Here is a 9,539-nt window from a genome sequence, read left to right on the forward strand (position 1 = left end):
TTATAACTCAGTTTTTAGAGATTGATTCAATTTTAACACTTCATCTCTAACATAAAAAGCATCATCTCTTTTTTTCTGAGTTTGATGGAACATAACTAACTCATTTTCTAAATAATCATTCCTTTTCTTAAAAGCCTTTTTCAGAAGTTAACCTATCACATGTTAAAGTCTGATCTTTATAGCTAATGAATATGGTTTTAAGATAAGATCTCAACTTAGTAATATCATCAGTATGAAAAGCATAAGTTGTTTGAGGTAACTTTAACTCAGCAGCTTTAGAACTGCTATCAGCATTTGCCATCAAGGCATAGTTCACCTCATTCTCAGAATCTGAAGTGTTTGTCCAGCTTTTCTTCTTTGTGACAAGTGCCTTGCCTTTGTCACCTTTTTCTTTCTTGCAATCAGGAGATATGTGGTCTTTCTCACCATAATTGTAGAATTTAACATTTGAGTAATCTCCTCTGTCAGACTTTCCAGCTTTGCCTTCAGATTTTCTGAATCCCTTCTTATCGGAACTTCCACTTTTCCTGGAAAACTTTTTTCCCCTTCTGAATTTCCTGTAGGCTATCTTTGTGATACCCTTCACCATAAGAGCACACAATTTCATCATCTCTTCATCAGCATCAATCTCAGATAGACTTTCAGTTTCTGAATCCTCATTATTATCAGAACTTGATGACTCAGTATCAGACTTTGTGATGAGAGTCTTTTCTTTGCCTTTATTTGAGACATCCACTTTGGGGGATTCCTCCTCAGCCTTAAGAGCAACTGTTCTTGACTTTCTCCCATGCCTCTTGCTTCTTTGATCCATCTCAAGTTCATGAGTTTTGAGCATACCATAAATTTCATCAAGAGTAGTTTCATCAAGAGCATAGTTGTCTCTTATAGTAGTTGCCTTCAAATCCCAACTTTCAGGAAGAGCTAAAAGGAATTTAAGATTAGTATCTTCAAGATCATATTCCTTATCCACCAGTGACAGATCATTCAAGAGTTTGACAAATCTTTGTCTTCAAGGCATCCCATATCTCCTTTGTAGTCTTGCAGTTAATTACCCTATTTGACATGACATTGTTAATGGCACTATGTAGCAAATGCCTTGCCTTTGCATCCTTGGCAATAGATGAGATATCTTCAGCTGTATATTCACTTTTCTCCTTTGGTACAGTCTGTGCTGGCTGATCTGCAACTACAACAGAGAGCTTGGTTGGCTTATATGGTCCTTCATTAATTCTGTCAAGGTATTCAGGATCTGTAGCTTCCGAAAATATAGTCATCCTCACTTTCCATATGGGATACTCAGAAGGTTTCAGTATGGGAACCCTAATAGTCTCATATCGATTATGGATTTGAGTCTTTGGAGTTTCTTCAGTTTTGGTGGTCTTGGTTGGAGTTTTCTCTTCTTAAGACATGATTGTTTTGGATCTTTACTGTATATGTGTTAATAGACTGCTCTGATACCACTTGTTAGGTCACACACACTGTAGAAGGGGGTTGAATACAGTGTATATTACAATCAAATCGAATTAAGAACACAAGTATGAAATACAGAATAATATTATTAATAAAACAGTATTACAATGGAACCGTTCTCTCTCAGTGATGAACAAATATTACGAGAGCTGCTAGGGTTACAATGAATAATATTCTCGATTAAGATAACACTTATAGTGTAAACCCTATGCTGTGTTTATAAAGACACACAGTTACAAGATAAACTTCTAATTGATATCGAACATAAGTCTGCATCCTAAAATATATCAACTAGTTATCTTTTCTTCCAAGTATTCTATTCTTCATAGAATTCTTCTCCATGCATATCTCTTCTTGTGTTTGCTTAATCTTCTTTCCTTCAATCAGCCGCTTTCCTTATCTGAACGTCTTCTTAAGTCCTGATATTATCTCCTGATAAATATCTTCTGATATCTTAAGTTCTGATAACTTAAGTTCTAATATCTTAAGTTCTGATTTCAGTATAAGTACTGATTTCCAGTTAAGTCCTGATTTGTCATGTTAGTTAAGATCTGAAAACTAAACACAAATTATTATTAGACATGACATCACAAATATATCTAACAAAAGTAATTCTGGAGTCATATTTGAAACACAATAACATAACTCTCCACTAGGGCTGCACAAAGGTCCAAAACCGGACCGATTCGTACCAAATCAAATATTGGATTTTATTTTTAAACTACGGACCAAGGACCAGATCGGCTCTATCCGGTCTTGGGTCCAGATCAGACTGAAAAAACCGAATTGGACCGGGACCAGACCGGTTTGGACCGGTTTAATTAATATTTATATAAAATTTTAATTTTTATAATTTATTTTTAAATTTTCTTTCAAATTTATATAAATAAAAAAGCTTTGTTACTTCGAAGTACGAAAGACAATAAAATTATTAAAAATGAATACATATCTTTTTATTTTAAAAGTAAATATTAATTTTTAAATGTACGAATAACAATGTTTTATCACATGAAATACGAAATCTCTTCTATATATACTAGCTTCACGGCCCGTGCAATGCACGAGTCTTCATCAATAAAGAGAGAGGTTCGTCTATTGATGAATATTGGACTGACATATTATTTAAAATTATAATAACTTTTCTTGGATAATTATCCTATTTGTATATCTATAAATAATAATATAAATATTTGTTGTTGGTGGGATTCGTACCTGAATCTTGTATAGTGTATAAATAATAATATAAATATTTGTTGTCAGTGGGACTCGAACCTGTGAGTTTTAATATTGCATAAATAATAATAGAAATATTTGTTGTTAGCGGGGTTCGAACATGAAAGTTTGAATTGTGTATATTCTTTTAGTATTTGAATCTAACGGTCCTGATCATTTGATTAAAAAGATCTGACGATCATGAATGGGGATAACCAAAACAACCAAAAAAATGGCTTACCAAATTATACCCCATTCCGGTTATTATAATATAGTAAGTATAGATAATAGGAGAACAAGGGGATAATATTCATGAGATTAAAAAGTCTCATTGAGAAGACTAGAATACCCCTATTTTTAATATTTATATAAACGATATGGTTTGTGGGAATCGAACTCAAGAGACTTCATTGACCTATACAACCTCATACCACTGCACCATATTATCACATGTGTTTTTTTTATCATACACATAATATGTAACTACGCTAAATTAATATTTTATTTAACTTTAAAGGTAGTTACTTGAATTCCGTAAAAAAAGATAGCTACTTGAATATTTGAACAATTAATTTTAAACAACTAAATTCCAGATATAAAGCTAGGTATAGTATATAAATGAATTATTATCTTATTTATTAATCATTTTTTAATTTGAAAATATATCTTATATATTGTTAACATATTTTTTATTATAAAAAGTTATTAAAATGTACATATATATACATATAATTTTTTTTAAAAAAAAATTGAAATATAATAGCCTATATATAAATAATCTATTTTGGTACTATATATTTAGATAAGTTCGAATTATAATTAGTCAATGCATTTTAGTTTATTTTGAATTTGAAATCAAAACTTTGCCTATAGTTAAAAAAATACTCAAAATTTGACTACACGACCCGGCCGAAAAACATCATCACATTCTACGTTTAGTAAATTTAAATTACAAACTCGGCGAGAATATCTTACCAATAATGTGAAATATTTTAATATCTTATGTTACGTTAGATATATTTGATGATGTCATGGCTAATATGATTTATGTTTAGTTTTCAGATCTTACTTAAACAGGATAAATCAATACTTACTGGAAGTCAGGACTTAAGGATATCAGTACTTATATTATCAGGAGATAATCATCAGAAGATGGATATCAGAACTTAAGTGCTGAAGTACATTCAGATAAGGACAGTAGCTGATTAAAGGAAAGAAGATCGAGATAAACATAAGAAGAGATGCATGAAGAAGGAATTCTATGAAGAATAGAATACTTGGAAGAAAAGATATCTAATTGATATATTTTAGGAAGCAGAATTATATTCCATATCAATTAGTGATTATCTTGTAACTGTGTAGTATATAAACACAGACATAGGGTTTACACTATAAGTGTTATCATATTCAAGAAGATTATTCATTGTAACCCTAGCAGCTCTCGTGATATTTGTTCATCACTGAGAGGTAACAGTTCCATACTGTAACAGAGTTTATTGTTTCAATAAAGTTTGTTTTATGTTACTTGAGATATTAAAGTTCGATTTGATTGTACTTTACACTGTATTCACCCCCTCTACAGTGGTGTGACCTAACAAGTGGTATCAGAGCCGATATGTTAACGCACATACAGTTAAAGATCCAAACACAATCATGTCTGACACAGAAACTCCTACTAAGCCTACCAAAACTGAAGAACCACCAAAGATACAAATTCAAAGTCGGTATGAGACCATCAGAGTTCCCATACTGAGACCATCTGAATATCCTATATGGAAGGTGAGGATGACCATGTTCCTAGAAGCAACAGATCCAGAATATCTTGATAGAATCAAGGAAGGGCCTCACAAACCAACCAAGCTCGCAGTTGCAGTTGCAGGTGAAGCAGCAAAGACCGTATCAAAGGAGAAGAGTGATTATACTGTTGAAGACATCGCATCAATTGCTAAGGATGCTAAGGTACGACACTTACTGCATAGTGCCATTGATAATGTAATGTCAAACAGGGTAATTAACTGCAAGACTGCTAAGGAGATATGGGATGCTCTGGAAACAAGGTGTCAGGGAACTGATACAATTAAGAAGAACAGGAAGACAATACTCACTCAAGAGTATGAACACTTTGACTCAAAGGATAATGAGTCATTGACTGATTTATATGATAGATTTGTCAAACTCTTGAATGATTTGTCATTGGTTGATAAGGAGTATGATCTTGAAGATTCAAACCTTAAATTCCTGTTAGCTCTTCCTGAATGCTGGGATTTAAAGGCAACAACAATAAGAGACAACTACAATCTTGATGAAACAACTCTTGATGAAATTTATGGAATGCTCAAGACTCATGAACTTGAGATGGAACAAAGAAGCAAGAGGAAAGGAGGAAAGTCAAGGACAGTTGCTCTTAAGGCTGAAGAAGAATCCCCCAAGGCAGCTACCTCAAGGAAATACAAGGGTAAAGCTCTTTTCACAAAGTCTGATACTGAGTCATCAAGTTCTGAAAGTGATGATGACTCAGATTCTGAAAGCTTGCCTGAGACTAATGTTGATGAGGAGATGATGAAGCTGTGTGCTCTTATGGTGAAAGGGATCACAAAGATTGCATACAGGAAGTTCAGGAAGGGAAAGAAATTTTTCAGGAAAGGCACAAGTTCTGATAAGAAGAATATCAGAAGATCTGAGGGCAGAGGAGGAAAGTTTGATAGAGGAGATTATACCAATGTCAAATGCTATAATTGTGGTGAGAAAGGCCACATATCTCCTGATTGCAAAAAAGTGAAGGGTGACAAAGGCAAAGCTCTTGTCACAAAGAAGAAAAGCTGGACAGACACCTCAGACTCTGAAAGTGAGGAGAACTATGCATTGATGGCAAATGCTAATAAAGAAAGTGCTGAGAGCAGTTCTGAAGCTGCTGAAACAAAGGTACCTCAGACTATTTATGCTTTTCATACTGATGATATTAATGAGTTGAGAAGATATCTTAAAACCATGTTTGTTAGTTATAGAGATCAAACCTTAACATGTGAAAGATTAACTTCTGAAAATCTTGCTTTTAAGAAAAGAAATGATTTCTTAGAAAAAGAGTTAGTTATGTTCCATCAAACTCAGAAGGATAGAGATGATGCTTTTTATGTTAGGGATGAAGTGCTAAAAATGAATGAATCTCTAAAAACTGAGTTAGAAAAGGAAAGAGAGATTATCAGGACTTGGACTAACTCTGGCAGAACAACTCAAAATTTGCTAAGTAGTGAAAATTGGAAAGAGGGCTTAGGTTATGGAGAGGATAAGAATGATAAAGGAACTGTAGAAATTAAGCCTGTTATTAAGCAAAAGCCAAAATTAAAACCTGTTAAGTTTGTAACTGTAAAGTCTGATAATGAGAAATCAGAATTTAAAGAGGAATTAACTTCTGACAAACTAAAATAGGAAAAGACAGTTGAAGTAAACATAGGCTTAATGACTAAGAAGCAGCTTAAGCATAAGCTGAAAGATGTTAAGAATGCAAACAAGGTAAAATCACCTAGGAAAAATAGGAATAGAAAGGAAGGTGTGAATAAAAATAATGATTATAAGCCTGTTCCTGATGCTCCTAGGAAAATGTGTCATAACTGTGGAAATTCTAACCATCTGGCTTTTTTTTGCAGGAAGAATAAGAACATAAACTCATTACCTTCAAAATCAGGAGTTAAGAGTCAGTCTGTTAGATATAAACCACAAAATCCTTGTTTTCATTGTGGTAGTTTATGGCATTCCATTTATACTTGTAAGGAATATCATAGTTTGTACTATGATTATTATCAAATAAAACCTTCTTTGAAGAAAGTTTTCATTGTTCCTTCTAGTGTAAATTCTGATTCAAAGTCTGATCGTGTAAGTTCTGATAAGAAAAATGTTAACATAAACTCTGATGCTAAATCCGCTGCAAATGTTAACAAACTTGATAAGGCCAAAGGATCCAAGCAAGTCTGGGTCCTTAAAACTAATCATTAGTGGTCTTTGTGATTGCAGGGCAACAGGAAAAATATTCTAGTTCTGGACAGTGGATGTTCAGGACATATGACTGGAAATAAAAACCTGCTATCAGACTTTGTGGAGAAGCCGGCCCAAGTGTTTCTTATGGAGATGGCAACATTGGAAAAACATTGGGATATGGCAATATCAATCTTGGGAATGTCATCATTAAAGAAGTAGCTCTGGTCTCAGGACTTAAACACAATCTGCTGAGTATAAGTCAAATCTGTGACAGAGGTTATCATGTTGATTTCTTTGAAGAACACTGTGAAGTTGTGAGTAAATCCAAAGGCAAAGTTGTTCTAAAAGGATACAGGCGTGGTAACATTTATGAAGCTAAGCTTTCAACAAGTACTGATGGTTCTGCAATCTGTCTGATGAGTAGAGCATCAATTGAAGAAAGCTGGAATTGGCACAAGAAACTCTCTCATTTAAATTTCAACAATATAAATGAACTAGTCAAGAAAGATCTTGTGAGACGACTGCCAAAGTCAGTATTTGCTCCTGATGGCCTTTGTGATTCTTGTCAGAAGGCCAAACAAAGAAAATCTTCATTCAAGAGCAAGACTGAATCATCAATTCTTGAGCCTTATCATCTACTACATGTTGATCTATTTGGTCCAGTGAATGTCATGTCTATTGCAAAGAAGAAATATGCGTTGGTCATAGTGGATGAGTTCACCAGATACACATGGGTGTATTTCTTGCACACAAAAAGTGAAACTGCATCTATCTTGATTGATCATGTCAAACATCTGGATAAATTGGTCAAAGATTCTGTGAAAACCATAAGGAGTGATAATGGCACCGAGTTCAAGAATTTGATAATGGAAGAGTTCTGCAAAAACCATGGAATTAAGCAGGAATTTTCTGCTCCTGGAACTCCACAGCAAAATGGAGTTGTTGAAAGGAAGAATAGAACTCTCATTGAAGTTGCACGTACAATGCTTGAAGAAGCAAAACTTCCAACCTACTTCTGGGCTGAAGCTGTGCAGACTGCTTGTTTTACTCAAAATGCAACACTCATTAACAAGCAAGGAAAAACACCATATGAGATGGTGAAGAAAAAAAAGCCAAATCTGAAGTACTTTCATGTATTTGGATGCAATTGTTTTGTTCTCAAGACTCATCCTGAACAGCTATCCAAATTTGATCTAAAAGCTGATGAAGGAATCTTTGTTGGATATCCACTTTCCACAAAAGCCTTCAGAGTCTAGAATTTGAGAACAATAGTGGTCATGGAATCTATCAATGTCTCTTTTGATGACAAGAAGATTACTGGTCTTGAAGATTTTATTGATCATGATCAGCTGAGATTTGAAAATAAAGACTCAAATTCTGATGCTGAAAATCCTGACAGTCTAAGTCCTGATACTGTAAACTCTGATGGATTAAACTCTGATGTTATTGAAACTGTGGTGAGTACACCAAAGGAAGATGCACCTATGCAGGGGGAGCATACTCAAGATCTTACCACATCTCAAGAAGCATCAGAACATACATCTGGCTCTTCAAGTTCTGATTCGTCAAGTTCTGATAAGCCAAGTTCTGATAGTTCTGAAAATCTAAATTCTGAAGAATCCAACTCAGAGAGCATAGTTTTAGGGGGAGCATCAGAAAATGAAAATGAAGACAACATGGATCATGGGGGAGCATCCAGTTCTAGAGAAAACCTTCCATCTGCAAGGAAGTGGACTAAATCACATACACCTGATTTGATAATTGGAAATCCTGATGCAGGTGTCAGAACTAGAACAGGTACTTCAAACGAATGTCTTTACAATTCTTTTCTCTCTCAGACTGAGCCAAAGAAAGTGGAAGAAGCTCTTCAAGATGCTGATTGGGTGCAAGCAATGCAGGAAGAGTTAAATAAATTTGAAAGAAACAAAGTCTGGACCCTAGTGCCAAGACCAAAGAATAGATCTGTTGTTGGTACAAAGTGAGTATTCAGAAACAAAACTGACAGTGATGGCATAATTACAAGGAATAAGGCAAGGCTGGTTGCAAAAGGATATTCTCAACAGGAGGGAATTGATTATGATGAAATATTTGCACCAGTTGCTAGGTTAGAAGCCATAAGGATATTTTTGGCTTATGCTGCTCACAAAAAGTTTACTGTCTTTCAAATGGATGTGAAAAGTGCTTTTCTCAATGGAGAATTGGAGGAGGAAGTATATGTTGAACAACCTCCAGGCTTTGTAGATTCCAAACATCCAGATTATGTCTACAGGCTTGATAAAGCACTTTATGGACTTAAGCAAGCTCCCAGAGCATGGTATGAGACTTTAGCTCAATTTTTTCTGGAAAGTGGATTTAACAGAGTAACTGTAGACAAAACACTGTTCTACCTCAACCATGGAAAGGACTTACTTCTGATCCAGATTTACGTTGATGATATCATTTTTGGGTCTATAAATGACAGACTGTGTAAAAAGTTTGCTAAACTGATGTAGTCAAGGTATCAGATGAGTATGATGGGGGAACTTAGCTATTTTCTGGGCCTTCAAGTCAAGCAGAATAAAGAAGGCACTTTTATTTATCAAACTAAGTACACCAGAAACTTGCTGAAGAAATTTGGAATGCAAGATTGTTCAAGTGCATCCACTCCCATGGCCACTGCAACAAAACTGGATAAGGATACTGGTAAATCAGTAGATATTACTGATTACAGAGGTATGATTGGCTCTCTACTCTATCTAACTGCTAGTAGACCTGATATCATGTATGCTACCTGTCTTTGTGCAAGATTTCAAGCAGATCCAAGAGAACCTCACTTAACAGCTGTGAAAAGAATTTTCAAGTATCTTAAAGGCACAGCTGATCTGGGATTGTGGTATCCCAGAGAA

Source organism: Apium graveolens, chromosome 3 (genome assembly GCF_009905375.1).
Source record: "Apium graveolens cultivar Ventura chromosome 3, ASM990537v1, whole genome shotgun sequence".
NCBI lineage: Eukaryota > Viridiplantae > Streptophyta > Magnoliopsida > Apiales > Apiaceae > Apium > Apium graveolens.